The sequence below is a fragment of a genome, unplaced genomic scaffold (genome assembly GCF_019419815.1).
Source record: "Pyrus x bretschneideri cultivar Hongxiangsu unplaced genomic scaffold, Pyrus_bretschneideri_v1 Contig1, whole genome shotgun sequence".
NCBI lineage: Eukaryota > Viridiplantae > Streptophyta > Magnoliopsida > Rosales > Rosaceae > Pyrus > Pyrus x bretschneideri.
In genome coordinates this window covers 10304942-10322472 of record NW_025999390.1, presented here as the reverse complement: position 1 = coordinate 10322472, position 17531 = coordinate 10304942, and the positions used below count along the sequence as shown (strand labels likewise).

At 34.7% G+C, this 17531-nt stretch overlaps 2 long non-coding RNA genes across 2 annotated transcripts; one reads left to right on the top strand and one right to left on the bottom strand.

The window, feature by feature from the left end:
• The first annotated feature begins 2257 nt into the window (after positions 1–2257).
• LOC125477699 lies at positions 2258–4892 on the top strand. Its single transcript, XR_007258702.1, has 2 exons — positions 2258–2770; positions 2864–4892. It is a non-coding gene; the product is annotated as an uncharacterized LOC125477699 (long non-coding RNA).
• A 4023-nt stretch (positions 4893–8915) lies between these two features.
• On the bottom strand, positions 8916–10346 carry LOC103953908. The gene is made up of 2 exons (XR_001953676.2): positions 9698–10346; positions 8916–9154 (listed from the first exon to the last, which is right to left on the bottom strand). It is a non-coding gene; the product is annotated as an uncharacterized LOC103953908 (long non-coding RNA).
• Between the last annotated feature and the right edge of the window lie 7185 nt (positions 10347–17531).

Genomic DNA, 17531 nt, shown 5'->3' with positions numbered 1-17531 from the left:
TGTGTAGGAGGACAAAATAAGGATTAGGTTAGTTCCTTTACGATTTACACTTTACATACATGATTGTATTTGAATGGCATGTGTAATGCTCATGCTCAAGAATTCTGCTGCGAAATGGACTAGTTTTAGGTTTTCTTTACCATGTGATTTTATGTTTCCTAATGTTGTTAAAGGATTTAGGATAGTAATTTTTCCTTATTTTCGTTTCTCTCTCTGTTTTATTCAATGTGATGAGTGAGGGCGATCTCAAGGCCCCTTTGCAACAGTGGAAACAAAAGTACTCAAAAACAAAAGGTAATTATATTTTATGAGGGGCTACATATTCTTTTTTTGCGAACAACGTATATTGAGCATTGTTAATATAAGGTCTTTTAGATCCTTAAAATAATATATAGTGTAATTTGGACCCATCAAGTTGCAAGAGGAAAAGAAGATTAAAGTATTGGGCGTTTGAGCTAGCCCAATAAGAAGGAATCCCAACCGCTACAGACGATGCTTACCGGTCGAGGGTTGTTATCGACAAGAACGATAAACACCGATTCAGAAAGTGCTTTCCGACCGCTCAATCCAAGTTGGCATAGTGCCAATTTTATAGCACGAAGCCTTAGAGACAGGCTTACTTAGATATCAACTTTAGGCCACATATTGGTTAACAGCGATGACAACAACCTTTGAAAGGACATAAAGGTTGTGAGGCCAGGCGCTCGGGTCAGTGTTTCCTCAACCCCTCAGCACCGAGCAAGGTGCTCGATGTGCGTTGGCCCAGAAAACTTTCTAGATGGCTTTGAGCAGAACTCACTTCGTTTCCACATGTCAACTGAGTAAGGTAGGAGTAGCCAACAAGGCAAGGCTACGCATCTAATTCATTTAATGCTAAAGCGGTGAAGTACTTGAGGGCCAAGAACTTTTGGGGCCTCATAGAGCTCTATATAAGAGGGATGAATACCTCTTATATGGGGTCGAACCAAGAGAAAAAGAAAGAAAAAGATTACATCATTACCGAGCACTTCTTGTAATCCAAACCAAATATACATACAGAGCACTACATTGTATGTAGCCCAGTTTTGAGGGTGAAGTACTTAACCCTTGTTTTAATTACTTAATAGTCTTTATCCCTAGTCCATCAAGGGTTGACCATACTAGTCTTTGTTGTCCTCCGAATTTTGAGCATTAACAATCATATAACTCAACGATCAAAATCGTTCAATTCCTTAATCATCATTTGAAGATCACTTCTACGAAAAATCATTCGAATTAAAATTGTTTAATCATCCAAACATATCAAATAAATGAGCGGTTATCATGAATTAATACAGTACTTGGTACCTACACCTTTGATTTGTTCTATACATTTGAATGACTAATTGATCTCTGATTCAAATGATTTTTTGTAAGGCTACTCTTCAAGAAGATTAAGAAATTGAACGTTCTAATTATAAAATTTGTATGGCAAATTATACATTATTTGCATGAGGGGAATGAGCTCATCCCTTCAAGGGAGAATGCAAATAATATCCATATGAATATATAATTCTTTTACTAATATGGATCACCATTTATTTTGTATATCTTAGGCATGAATTGAATGGAAATAAACAAGCTAAGTTTTTGTGACTCAACTGGTTAACTTGAGTTTGTCATGTTCTCTTAGTCCAGGTTATTTCCAGTTTCATTTTTTACCAAGTTTATGCCTCTTGTTGATGTCTCTTAATGGGGGACGCTGCTGAGTATTCTATTGTAAGTTTCCTTTATTGGACATTTAATCAACCAAATAAAAACACTGGTAAAAACTTCTAAGCCATAAGTAAAGCTAATAGAGTGCATGAAATTAAGTAATGCTATTCATTGACAAAAAAAAAAAACGTAATGCTATTCAAAATTTGACATAGTGCCGCACAAATTTATTCTTTCTTGACTTTTTAAAGGAGGTTTTGAATTTAAATCTAATAAATTTAGATATGAAAATAGAAGTCGATCGAGAACGATATAAATATTGTTACAATTATATATTAGCACGCCTACAATGACCTCATGAACAGTTCAATTACATATACTAAATAAAAAATATGGAAAATTACATTATCATGAGCGATGATTACATGTATTATTTACCTTTAATAATTTTTTTTATCAAACAATAAATTTGTTGGATTAGATAATCAACAAGGTTCAAATTTATGCTGTGGTACAATGACAACACTCATTTTCACATAGAAAAGAAAACATAAGAATTGGGGGACCATAAACAACCCATACCTTTAAATCCCAATAAAATAAAAAGAGATCTTGGTCACATGGAGGCATGTGATGATGAGGATGGGAATGGCTTTGTAATATTCATTCTCCAGCTCTTTCTTTTTCCATAACTATATATGCACACATATATATTTAATTTCCAGTAATTGTTTCTTCATTTCTTTTATATATGTAAATAATTTTCAATTTTTTTTTTGTTTTTTTTACCGTATTATATAGAAAATATTATTATAGTACCCCACAACGCACTCAGTAGGAAAGAAAGGCATTTTGTGGGTAAAATGTCTTATGACTAACCCTACTCAACCCACTCTTTTCCACCCTCCCTCTCTATAAAGCTGATAGACAGATTATTTGTTGTAGAGTGCCAGTGGTCCTTGAGAGACCTTTGTATGAAGGGGTATGGCCTTTTTTTTCCAACCTCTCTCTCTCTCTCTCTCTCTCTCTCTCTCTCTCTCTCATATACTATACACTGGCTAGCTGAAAACTACAAAGGCGCACAAGAAGGGATGTTGTAAGATCTGAAGAGACTGTAATTACAAGTCCTTGCCATGCTTTTCCACAGCTTTCTTGAACTTCAATTCTCTGCTGTCTAAATCTCTTTCAGGACTAGCACCATGGAAGCTCAAGAAAGCTGTGGGAGACCATGGCAATTCTGGACTTAACCATTTCAATTTCCCTACAACGTTCGCTGCAGACAACATGAAAAATGATTTTGTCTTTTTCACCATAGATCCTGGTAATTCTCTCACTTCTATTTCGTAATTCGAACGCATTTCGTCAAAATATTTTCTTTCAGAATTCTTTCATAATTATATGAGACCGTATTAGTTTCTTCTTATAATTTGAATATATTTGTATCAAATATTGTTCTTTAATATGTAAATATACACATGGGACCCCTCTAATGAAACTGTCTTTGCATTTTATCTGAAAAAAATTATCTAATAAATGAATTTTGATACTGCTGAGTTACAATGTGGGTTACATTTTACAAAAAAATTACAATGCACGTGTGTATGAGATGCACCGTATAACAGATGACGGGATTTTGACATTTTCAATCTTGCCGCTCAAGCACCCGTGCATCTCATACACCGGTGTACTGTAGGAAAGCCCTATAATTTAAATTCCCTTCTCCTTAAGGTTTGAGTTAGAATTGTGTACTTGGTAAGAGGGTACTTGCTGCCGCAGTAGACAAACCCCATAAGGTATGCTGCTGTAGTAGTACAGATGAAATGATGAAGATGAAATTCAGTGATTTTTGTGCCAGTATTTTTTTTTTTTTAACCTAAAACTTTGTTATATCTACTAGCGCACGTTTGAGCCATGCAGAACGGTAATTTTAAAATGTATCCTTTTCTTGTTGTCTTGTACATTTAGGTGAAATTTCAATTTAATTTAAAAAAAATGTTCCCCTGCTGATTCATTCAATCAATATGGTGAAAAAAATGAGTTTGTGCTTCAGAGAAGATTCCCATACCCTTTCCTTTTTATCAATAATGATGACACTTCCCTCCCTTCCTGCAGTTAGCCTTTTGATTTTCCTTCCACATCTTCTCCTACATTTCTGTGAAAAGGGTTAAACTTTGTCCCTGTCTGACATAGTTTTTTAACCACATCATCTCATTCTTACATCAGTAATCAGTTTTATTTCTCTCTCTCTCCCCCTCTCCCTCTCTCTCCCTCTCTCTCTCCCCCCCCCCCCCATTTTCTCTGTCTCTCTCTCTGTCTCCTTCTCACACTCACTTTTATGAATTTATATTTGTACAGAAGAATAGGGTTGTCATTGGCATTACACCTACACAATTATGCTTCCCTTGATCCAAGACTCAAATTAAACCGTAAATAAAGTTTTGATGAAAAAACCAGTGTTTTTTCTCTTCATTGTAACCAGCCGCACTGCATGAAGCTTTCGAAAATTTTACAAACGTTTCTGCAATTATACATGAGCTTTTTCGGTCTCCAGTGATTATCCACGCTACGCTAGCAAGCTAGAAGAACCAAAACAAATTTGGCAGTCTTGAAACTAACAGTGATTGGAGTGGTTGTTTAGGCCCTACTTTATATCTGTATATCACTTCAGTAAAGTACTCATATTTTTTTTTTCAATGAGTTTATTTTATCTATCTGGTACATCATACATGACTAGGGGATTTTCTAATATACACTGGTGTGTAACATCCACCGACGCTCATGATTGTAGGATCCTTGGTTGCGCATCTAACACCCTATTCAATTTTGTTTGCCAATTGTCATGCATACACCGAAGCATAGTACAATTTTCGTTTCAATAGTTCAAAATATTTTAGTAAGTTGATCAACTAGTTAGCTGGCTTTAACTTTTGTCATCAACACATTACACTATATTTGGTAAAAACCCTTTGTTCCTTTTTTCTGTCACATTGCTTCATATGTACAGTTTCAGCAAAGTATATTTTCATTGGCTAAGCTTGGTTACATCTTCAATTACAAGTTGAATACGACCAATTCAGCAACTATATGATATTTGGCAAATTGAAATCGATGGTAATGATGGATGCAACATATACTACTAGCATATATTGAGCAATTTGTAACAGCAGAATGATGAATCGCAATAAAGTTAGCTGTCTGTGCAGTGTTGACGAGCACCATGCTTTAACTACTTCATTACAACTTCAAATATTGCTACTGTCACACATTTAATTTAGCATTGATAATCCTTGAAAGAGAATTTGAAAACCGAAGAATTCGGATCGATGGATTACAGACAGAAAATAAGATGTCCTTTAATTTCTAAAGTAAGAACAAAATTATTAAATATCAACCAAAGTAGTGCAGAGTAAAATGGAACTGTAACGAATATTGTTTAACAAAAAAGGAGGATTACTCTTTAGAGGAATTAAGCGACAACTATAAGTAAACAAATATTTTCTTTAACAACCTCTTGCTAACTAGCTAGGGCCAGGTCCACGCAAATCCGTTCAGAATAGGCCAGAAAAATTAAGAGCGGATTGGCTATTCTGAGTACAATTAAATTAACTAGGCCGCACTAATTTCTGTATCTAGTTATCTGGAACTGGGGCACCATAGAGACCATTTCTTCCATCAATAGGGTGGGAGGATTCGAACTTTATCGAAACCTCTTCCGACTTAAGAAGAAACCTAACCCTAGACACATAATTAGGGGGAATTCGAACTTTGTTGGAAACGCTTCCAACGTAAAAAGAACTGTAACCCTAGACTAAGAACTAGTTGATCACCATATAGCTCGTTTATGAAAATAACCGAGTTGCTCAAAATACAAATTAAAACTTAAAACTCGGAAGGAATTAAATTAGTAAATGCTTGGGAAAGTGACCCGGATGCGGTTGAGATAAAAGTCCAAATTTACTCAATCAACTTAAGATATAAAGCCAGTTATCACTTTTTTACTGGTCTTCTGACTTATCTTTCAAATTTTTTCGGACCAGATAAAGCACTGCAGTAAGTCATATACATTGAGAATAAAAAAAGTCCTATATCTTTACATTGAGTGAACGTGTAAGTTCTCTCACACAATAAAAAATACGTACATTTGCAGCCAGTTATCACAATAGATTAAGGATCATTATAGATTAGCAAGTTTATACCGTATAATCCAAATTGCCAGTAAGATGTACACACAAGGCATCTGCTAAAGCAAACACAAGACAAAATGTTAGAATCCAAAAGAAGAACATGGATTGACGTTTCTAAAAGTTGCACCAGTCATGACCTCCTCTCTTCGAGTGAAAGAAGACCATCTATAGCCTCTCAAGACTGATATATTGGGTTATATATACAGTGTATAGATAGTGAATATGTCGATCCACTAGCATTAACAAGCAATGGAAGAATATGTAGTGAAATGAAAATCTTGTGCAGAGCTGTTTCTACTTAGTGTTGAGTGCCAAAACAATCCAGATAAAAAATTGCAACGGCTAATTAATCTCTTCAGAACAAGTAATGAAGGAAAAGCCTGTGTGAAGAAACGATGATTGAAACGTATTTGGAACCATGACGACCAACAGAAAGAGATATGGCATAGATAAGCAATCTTTTGCCACCATGTGTTGGGAGAAACATTGAAATAACTTTTTGATCGACCAATCAAGCGATATTATCAATTGAAAGTGATTAGCAACCGCGATAAATGGCAACTTTCTTGACCATTATAGGTACTACTTAAGGTAGATCGTACCTTCTCATGATGATCGATCTCATCATATATACTAGAGGTTCACCAACAACTATACCATGATGGCATCTAAAGTAGTATGGATATATAGACACTAAGACCATCTCCAACGCATGGAATGAAAAATATAAGTTTTAAAACCCCCCCAAACCATCTCCAACCATTGGGCTAAAATAAGCTTTGGAGAGAACATATACCTCTGGGCTAGATTCCTCAGGATTGAAGTCTGGCTTAAATTATTCTAGACCCACCAAACTGTCATATTGCAAACCTTATTTTGTTGTGTACTTATAATCTAACGGCCATGATCAAATGAGATCAAATCTAAGGGTAAAAAAAAAAAAAAAAAATTTAACGGTCCAAAATTAAATCTAACGTCTAAAATAATTAAAAAAATAATTTAAATCAAATTTAACTTTATAAATGTTCATAAAAATAAATTAGGATAATCTACATCAATTTTATTTTCAAAAAAGTTACGGAAACAAAAAAATTAGGCTAAAAACATTATTTAATAATCTCGGCTAAAATTTTAAGCCATAAGGATTGGAGGAGAAAAACAGTTTCTGGGTTATGGCTTAAAATTTTCTGTCTTAAATTTTTAAGCTTTATCTATTAAGGGTTGAAGATGGTCTAAAGGTAATAATTCATAAACACACACAAATATTTATATACTCTTTTTATATAAGCATTATTCTATATTGACCTTTTCTAAACCATAGAAATTAAAGAGAAATCAAACTCGGACATAGAGGGTTAAACATTGTTCTAACAAACTTAACTAAATTTAGATTTGCAAACGCACTTATATAACTCACTGTAAAACCAAATGAAAAGGAAAACTCCACTCTAGATTGAGCATAAAGTAATTATATATAAAAACGTTTTGCAGCAAATGAAAGGTGAGCAATTCTAATACATGCTAGAATAGTGGGCGACATTAAGACATGAAAAGTAGTTGAATCATATGACCTGTGCAACGCCTTTAGTCACTGTTTAAATTTATGGTGGCAGAATGGTTGGTCTATAAATTGGATGTATCCAAATCCCCGTGGGCGCATCCATCTGTAAATTTAACCAGTTCTTGCATAGATGACAGTCAAAAATATTCTTGGTGTGGTTCTTAGTAAGGACCATGCAAGATTGTTTGTACACAGAAAAAAAGCTTTAGTTGTCTCTAATAAATAATAATCCAAGAGAAAAGACTAGAGAGCCTAATAAGACCAGCACAAACTTGTCCATTGCCAGTGAAAAATATGGATGACCTTTTTTACACACTTCATTTACTTTACCATAGTTGGCAAAACATAACCCTAATTTTCTTAAGCAAGGTTTCGGTTTCATGGACTTTCACTAATTTCTCCTCCTAGCCATTAAACAATCAAATAAAGGAATGATTTCCACACACATCTTTTTTCGTTCTTCACGCAACTATTTAAATGTACAAAGTGAGAAAATGGGTGAGTCGGAATCTTTTCCACTCTAATTGATTGCTCCAAAGCTAGCTTGATTAAACAAGCTTGACCGTAATCAAAAGAGCACGAGTCGAAAAGATGAAAAAGGCAATACAGACCTTTTGTGGTCCAGTGAACATTCAATAAACCAACTGAAATTGTTGTCCTAGAACAAATTTGAGTAGTACTTAGTCCTTGGCGCATGATTTTTTACTAAGCCCTAAAATAAGTTATCTTTGCGATAAGCAAACCCATAAAAGAAGGACTTGCCAGCTATTTAGCTAAATCGTCAAGGTCCGCGTACTTTAATTACACGCACAAATAATTGAAATAATTGCATGTAGCAAGGGCCGGCAAGGCAGATGAGAAACCGATGCAAAGTAATGACGGAGCCGGAAAATGATTCACACTTTGTTTTCTTGCCCTGCATACTAAGGACGTACAAAGTAAGCAAAGGAGTGCGTGAACATCATTTTTAAAGAATTAATCGTGGTCATGTATACGAATTATGAGCATGAGCTAAGATAGATGTTGACCCCCATGACATCTGAGAATCTCATGTACATGTATGTATATAAAATGGCTGCACTCTATCTGAACTATCTCTCTACAACTTTATCAACCGACAGTACGGTGTAGAGTTACATAGCCATAGGCATGGAGGATAATGTAGCATGTTAAATGTTTGAAATTATATCGTCTTAATTGGCATTTTAGAGCTTGTTTAGAAGTGCTATTAAACTAGCTAAACACGTTTTTGGAAAAAATATTTTTAACCCAACTCTTAGTAAAAATGCAAGTGAATTCTAAAGAAACACTTCAAGTGCCTTAAAAATTCTCTAAATTCACTTTCAATCATTTTAAAAACATTAACTGACGAGCACTTAATCAGTTTTCAAAGGGATATGCTGCCTGCAATATATGGAACCAAGATATGTGTAAACAATGTAAAGCATGATTAACTAAACAGTTAAATCAAGTCCACTGATAATTAAACAATATAATTAAAAGACAAGAATCTAATCTTTTCTTGCAGGAGTTAATATAAAATATATCAATCATTAAACAGTGTTCATTGAATGTTAAAGTACAAATGGATCAGAGATCGAACTACTTATCAAGAATGTTCTCTGAAGTCTCAATCCAAGAGAGAGGAACGGAGTTTACAGAAGATTCCCCTTCAACAGAACTGCGTTGTAATTTGTCACCACCGAAACAACTCACAGAGGAGATCAATCAATCACTGGGTAATAACAATTTTGGATATTTGTACAGGCAAACTTTGTGTTAGATTTAATTTATGAAAATATTTTTACATAGATCACATACAGATAAGGAGAGAAATTTATCACATCCCCAGGTAATCATACATGAAAAACTCTAAAACCTCCAACGAAAATTAGGGTTGAAATCATTTTCCATTGTAGCATCGTTTACAAAACCACTGCCTACTTCAAATCATCAAAGACTGGTTCTTTTTATGGGAATCGAGCAATAAATCAACTAATAATCATGTCAAAACAATCAATGACGTATGCGTGGATGGCACAAAAATCATGTTGGAGTAAAATCGTGAAAGACTGAATTTTTCAGGGATTTGAGCAATAAATTGACTTGAAATCATGATGAAAAAATCACTCACTTATCAGTGAGTCAAACAATTGTGCAAAATTACACAAAATTTGTATGATTTAGAGTCCTTACATAAAATTATAAAATTAGGTATAGATGTTTAGGGTTCATATAATATTTAAGAGAAGAGAGACGTACGATTAAGAAAATATACCAAGATATGAGGGACAATGGAGATCCGATATGTGAGTGAATTTATTGAGCCTATCTGTATCTTCCCACAGCTTTATTGAACCGCAGACCAAGTTAAGAGGAATAGAGAGACTGAGTCGACTCGCTCCAAAGATCGGTCGATCTCGTCATACATGGATGCAGTTCAAGAAAGCTGTGGAAGAATACAAGGAGGATCATCATCTTCCATCTATTAGAGAGAAATAGAGAGACGCCAAGGCCATATATATCAAGAGAGAGAAAGATAAGATGGCTAAGAAGCTTCAGCCAATCAGAGAACGACAACAAGAGCAAACCCCAAAAGGGGAGATGCAGATGCAGATGCTTATTAGGCAGAGGAGGAAGAGGAGGGGGTGGTGGAGGTGTAGGTTTAGGTGAAGGATATGTTGGTATTTATAATAAAAACTTGAAGGTCTCTCCTTTTTTGTATTTATTTTTTTCCTTGTATTTTTATATTTTTAACCATCAATCCCGAGAAGAATATTGGGCCTGAGATTTTACAGTCACAGATTACACTGCTGGACCTCCACCATTTTTTTTCAAACCCTATTAAACGCTGACTACGTTCCGATGCGCATTTTAATAGAGGCCCTAATGATAAAGAACGTAATTATTTAATCGCTAATTAAGTGAAAAACCGTTCTTAATAAATATAAGTGCGGCTAGGATGCAACTTGCCGGATCTGACGGTGGCTGGTTGCCCTAGTGGGGGCAGGCTATCGGGAGCCCTTTCCAGATCTGTCTCTGTTATTTATCGGTCGAAAGGTTTTGTTTGCCTGACTAGCTGTAAAGCATGTGGGTTGCACTTAGCAAGTTTTTACCCTAAACCCTAATCAAAATAAACTCCCACGGTTTTTTTCATTCTTCCTGTTTGTTTTTTTATTCCCTTAATTTCGCCCATTTTTTCGTTTGTGAAAAGGTATTGGTGGGAAACTAACGGTTGGAATATTAGTATTTAGGTTTGTTTTAATATTTGAAAAAGTAAAGTGGAAGGTAGATTTCTCGTGTTTAGATAATGCTAAGAAAGTAAGATGTAGATGGTGTTTTCTTTCTTTTTTTCATATTTGATTTGTGTGTGGATTGGAAACAAATTTTGCTAAATTTTCTAATTATATCTTTCAAGATACGTAATCAAACATTTTCTCAACATTGGTAATTACAAAGCGTAATTGTGTTTTCATGAAAAGGAAAATTAAAAACAAACTTGTCAAGAGTATCACTTTCTTGCTTATTTTCCTAACAGGTGAGAAAACTTTTCTCAATATTAAATTTTGCTAAATAAGGGGTTTGTATCTTCGTTTGACTTTGGCTCATGAGGTGGAGGATTGTATGTAAAATAATTTACGAATCCTGGAATAACGGCTGACTCTATATCCATGGACTTGAAGAGTGGAGAGCAACACAAAGTTAGCTAAAAACGTTAACTTTTCAATTCAAAATGTCGAGTTCGGTTTGTTCTGCCGTTATATCGCTTGTATAAGAAGATTTTCGCCCATGATATGTTTGTGAAAAGGTATTGATGAGAAAATAACTGTTGGAATATTAGTATCTAGGTTTATTTTAATATATATTTGGGAAAGTAAAGTGGAAGGTAGCTAGATTTCTTGTGTTTAGATAATGCTAGGAAAGTAAGCTGTAAATGATGTTTTCTTTCCTTTTTCATGTTTGATTTGTGTGCAAATTGGAAACAAATTCTGCTTAATTTTCTAATTATATCTTTCAAGATATGTAACCAAACCTTTTCTTAAAATTGGAAATTAGAAAGCGTAATTGTGTTTTCATGAAACAGGAAAATCAAATCCAAACTTGTCGTAGAGTATCACTTTCTTGCTTATTTTCCTAACAAGTGAGCAACCTTTTCTCAAGATTAAATTTACTAAATAAGGGGTTTGTATCTCCATTTGACTTTGGCTCATAAGGTGGCGGATTTAGGTATATATGTAACATAATGAAAATGAATCGGATCACATATCCTAAAATTACGGCTTGACTCTATCCATGGTCTCAAAGAGTGAAGAGAAACACAAAGTTAGTTAAAAAAAAATTTAACTTTTCAATCCAAAATGCCGAGTTCGGTTCGTTCCGCTGTTAATGTCGCTTGTATAAAACGGAAATGTGAACCCTGTGGTAATTCTTAAAAACAAAACTATCTTAAAAAAAAAAAAAACACAAAACAATAACAATAATTCTCAAAATCTCAAACTATTGGGGAGCCTCTTGATCTAATTTGAATATTTAAACAACTGACACCTACATCACAGTACAACTGTTCCAATGTGACTGTGGTCCAACATGTATACCTTCTTTTGCTTAAACAATCTAAATTATGCACACAAGTAAACCATCAAGTGGTATTCTGTTAAAAATTCAAATCAACAGAACAAAATAAATATCTAAATTATAGTGGAAATGAAATTGCAGTCGAATTTAAACTTAAAAGAAGTGAGAAGAAATAAAAATTGGGAGCAGTCACATGACGGCATGTGGGGGCGACCCCACCAGTGCGAGGGTGTGTGAAAGGGTATGTGACAGTGGTACACTCCCGAATTTCCCGGAACGGAGGTCGCTTTGTCGGGTTGTATTGGCGGAACACGATGCGTCGATCCCAACCTCCACTCTGGGGAAGCTCCTAAACCTTAACAATGGTTGGTGCGCATATTAAGGCACTATACACCAACCCCTTGTCATGAGAATTTTTTTATAGAGGTATTCATCAATTTACCCTCTGAACCTGTGATCATTGGTTAATTTCCTCCTTAATTTTAATTTTGGCCAATTTCTACCCTCAACTTTCATAATTAGTCAATTTGCACCCTATTGTTAATTTTTTTAATTTTCCATTTATTCTTCCGTTAAGTAGGTATCCGCATGACCACTTTTGAAGGGCAAAAAAATCAATTTGCATTCTACTGTCATTTTTTCAATTTGCACCCTACTGTCATTTTTCGTTAAGTAGGTTTCCCTACACCTTACCAGAGGTAGACAAGGTCGAAGGAAGAGGCGACGGGGTGTGGGCAGCTGCAAACTACAAAAGTAGCATATCAAATGGACAGGGTTGCAAACAGCGAAGGAGGGAGGCATATGCGGCAGTCACGGGCTCGGCTTGGAGAAAAGGAAGAAGAAGAGAAAGTTCAAAGAAAAGGAAGAAGATAGAAGGTGTAGGGAAAATGACTTTTTTGCCCTTTAAAGGCATTCATGCGGATACCTACTTAACGGAAGAATAGATGGAAAATTAAAAAAATTAACAGTAGGATGCAAATTGACTAATTATGAGAGTTGAGGGGGGAAATTGACTAAAATTAAAGTTGAGGGGGGAAATTGATTAATTATGAGAGTTGAGGGGGGAAATTGGCCAAAATTAAAGTTGATGGGAGAAATTGGCCAATCCTTACAAGTTCAGAAGGTAAATTGATGAATACTTTTTTTTTATATGACATAGATACACTATCATCGTCTTAATCGCTATAAAAATATAAGTTTACGTATGTCGTTGTATCGTAAAAATCTTTATCTTTTTCCTCTTTCATATTGGATTTGTGATGTGTGATCAGTGATCCATGGATGCTATGTTATGTGATTATGCTAGTGGGGTCCTCCAACGTGCATGTTTAAGTATTTTAAACCCTTTTTAGAGTTAAAAACATAAATACTAAGCAATTGATAAAGAAAAAGAAAACGTTTAAAGTTATAAGTAGCTGGCACTCACTGATTAATCCTTTCTTAATCATCTTTTCACCGAAATTAATCTATGCTTTTTCATTAATATTCATCACTTGTCATTTCTTTTGATTTGAGACTCATCAACTACCTCTCCCTTCTCTCCGCAATTTGATCCACTTTTGCTGCATCATTCACCACTCTGCGGAGTTTTCGAGCAATTGGGGATTGGGATTGATTAAGATAAGTAAAAATTAAATTAATTTGTATTTCTTTTGTCCAACCATTTTTTTGTTTTTATTTTTTCGTTTAATACGATATCTATCACGAATATGTGTCATGTTGTGTATAGTTAACATGGGATATATAGCATAGTGTTGTGGAGTAACATTATCTTACCAGAGGAAATCTGACGATTGTCAACCTAAACAATAAATTTGAACCAAAATCCATAATTTATCAATTAGGCTTATCATAAGGGGAAAATCTTTGCTTTTTAGTATGTAGGGAAAAATATTTACTTTTTATTAGGCTTTTCATTGCCCGCAACTCCAAGGGATTGTCTAGTGAAAAGTGCAAAAGTTCGGAACTCTCATTTCGATTTTGTACTTGCATGTGTATGTTTTTTAGGGTCATCGGCTATGTTTTGACGTATAGTTTGACTTAGGAATTAAGAGTACATTGTTGTCTCATATGGTATCGGGATTGCATGAGGAGGGGGAGTGGTTTGTTACTAATATATGGTGAGATACCTCTTGTATTCAAATAAATAAGTAAATAAAACCTCACTACGCGTATGATTGTAACAAGTAGTGTCACTCCTCCTATTACTAATTTGTTTTAGCATGAAAATTCATTTACAATATCAAAGCATACTGACTTGAAAACCCGATGACCATATATATATATATATATATATATATATGTTTCACGTCATCGTCCACGTTACCTAATATGTGTTTTACATATGTGTTGCCTACACATGAGGAGGTGTGTGAGGTTATAGGGTGTTGTTCCACATGCATCATAAAGTTATGAAACCTTGTAAAGTTTTACAAGAAGTTAAGCTGGTCCATTATTGTCAATTAGCTATAGAATGAAACTTCAACTTCCTTCATTAACACTAGTTTACTAATATTTCTTGCATGCTTTTATTTAACTTGAAACAATTTACTAAAAGACGTTGACGAGTTATGCATGGTTGGTCTTTGTTTTTGCACATATGTTGGGAATAATGCATAATATTTGGTAAAGTTAAAAACCTGAATTTTTAGAACATAGGGAAACTTGGTGTTTCACCCTAGCTAGTACGTTGAGCGGAATATGAAAATGGTGAAGGTGTTAAGGAACCAGATTAAAAGGCAGTCAGATTTTGTGTTGTGCACGTGTAGAAGGCCGACGACAATTGCATGGAAATACATGCGTTCATTTGTCAGTATATCACTGACACCATCTACCAAACACACATGCCCAACACGATTGAAGGGGTTTGTCGAGTTGATTTAGTATAAAAGTATATGTCGTCAGGGACGGAGAAGTGGACTTAGTGTACATGTGTTTGAAATTTTAAATAGGTGTAGCACCAACCAATACATACACTATATATAAGCTTAGTTACATTTTTTTTTCAACTTTTTGATATGTTACGCCCAATTAAAAAAATAAAAAGTTGAGCGTGGTCCCCCCATCCCATCATTATACTATTTCAGTAGTCTCATCTGATTTCATATTAGTTTTATTTGATGTGAGAGTTGTTCTATGCAAATTATTGCATTAAATATCTTCTTTAGTCAAGGCCAATTTATGTATATATAAGCGTTTTTAATTGTTCTAAGAACATCTTTGTGTGATTTTAAAGATCATGAAATTTTACATCGGTAGTGAATATGGGAAGGACGCGCTGGTGCATCTTAATTATTTGTTGAAAAGACACATTCACCATGAATTCAAAAATTCCAAACACTTTCAAGTTCCAACACAAAAGCAAAATAAAGAAGTTTCCCAAAAAAAAAAAAAGAAAAGAAAAAGCAAAATATAGATCAAAACAGAAGTACGTACGACGTACCATAATTCAACATATGTTATCTGACAGTCCTGTATCAATTAGGTACGTAGCTAGGTTAAATTATACTATATAACTGAGCAAATTAAGTAATGGAGATGAGCATTTCATTCTATTGTGTTCTATAATTTTAACTAGGAAATAAAAAACCAAGAAAATGTATTGTGGACTGAACCAGAGGAAGAAGACGAAATCTAAAGTTGAGTTAAGAAAACGGAGAAAGTCAAGTGGGCAAATTAGGGATCGTATCATTAATCGTGTTGTTGCTGTTAGACATGACAGTCAAGATATTCATCTGGTTTAAAAAGTGTGTTTTCTTTTACTTTTCAGCAAACAAAAGGAGCACATCTAGCTAGAAATTTTTACCAGTGATACTAGTAACTTGAATCATATTTTGTAAATTACATGATGTGACGTTTAATGATTTAAACTCATTTTTACAATCACTGAATAAATAATTTAATCATTAACCGTCACATCATATGATGTACAAAATATGATCCAAACATATTATCTTCCTAACATTTTCTAAATTGTGAAGTGTTAGAGCTTTCAACTAGTTAGCTTAACCCTAACAATTACGATCCTAAGTCCTAACCTTGATTATTAAAATAAGTCTTCCATTGACTTTTCATACTAGCCAAAGCCTATTTAGGTCAATTAAGGATTAGCCCTACGCTCAACCCTAGCTAGATGCCTCAAAGGCTAAGGGGGGCGTGGCTGTCATTGGGCCACAGACCAGGAGTTGCCAATGTTTAGATAGAGTCTAATTTTTACATATGGTTATTAAACTTCATCTTTACTTTGGTTTTTTTGGCTTACATTACAAAGTTTCTAATGAATGAATCCTACATTGATATGACAAGGGATCGTGCATGAACTTATAAGTAAGTTGAACTACTTTTTATATCTTCAATTAGTTTTATTGTGGAACCTCAACTTGCTTCATTGTATTAAAGGTTGTCTTGTGTGTGAAATCCAATGGTCACATATGGTCCACGTCACCATGTTTGTGTTGTTAAATTTGCTATAGGTGAGAGGGTATATTGAGAATGAATCTCACATTGATGGAGGAAGGACCTTGCATGAGCTTATAAGTAAGCTGGACTATTCCCTATATTTTGCTAATTGGTTTTATGGACTGAAACCTTAACTTGCTTCAATTCGAACCCTGAACCCAAGCAACTCCGCCTTTTCCTTTCTTCCTCCAAGTTAACATCTCCATCTAAAGGTACAATTGGTTTTATGTGCTTGTTGTAGGAATCACTTCATGTACTTTTTTAGGATTCACTTGCATTTTACTAAGAATTGATTCCAAAAATATTTTCACTAAAAACACTTTCAGCCATTTTAAAAATACTTTCAAATAAGTTCTAGTTTAGAAAAAAGAGGAACCAAAACGTTGAAGGAATCTTAGGGTTGTAAATTATTATTTTATGTTTTTTGTAAAGAGCCTAGGGTTGTCATCTAAGGGTAACTGCAACTTCTATAGCTGGTGAATTCATTGAAGGAACTCGCAAGGTATACAAATGAGACCTATGTCCGGCCGGTTGAGTGGCTGGGTTGGCTGACCCCCAATGTCTTATCCCCACGAGTCCCAATCCATTATAATAGGATTCCTTAGTTATTCACAACCAAGCCCAGTCCATTATATTCAGTCACATTCAAAAGTTACATTTAATGTTGTTTCAGTTCATTTACTTGCTTTTCGTTCCGAAGAGGATTCCCTCTTAATCTCTCTTTCTTTCCCTCCCTCTCTTATTGGAACGGTTACAATTAAGCAAGGACGACATCTTAGATTGATATTTTTTTTGAGGCAATATGACAAAAAACAAAGTGTAAGAGGAGAGGAGGAGGGAAGGAGATAAAAATAAGAGGGAAGAGCATCCTACTCTTTTTGGTTCATCCTCACATTTTATACGCCCGAAGTTTGTTTTCTCAAAAGTTGTTCTTGTTTGATGGCAGCCCTAACCCTAACCCTATCCCAACATGAAGACAAGACTCCAACTCCCTACGATTGAAAACAATGAACCGTAATGATGTTTTTGGGTTTTAGCAGCTCTAGGGTTTGAAGTACTCTATTTTATACATTCAACAT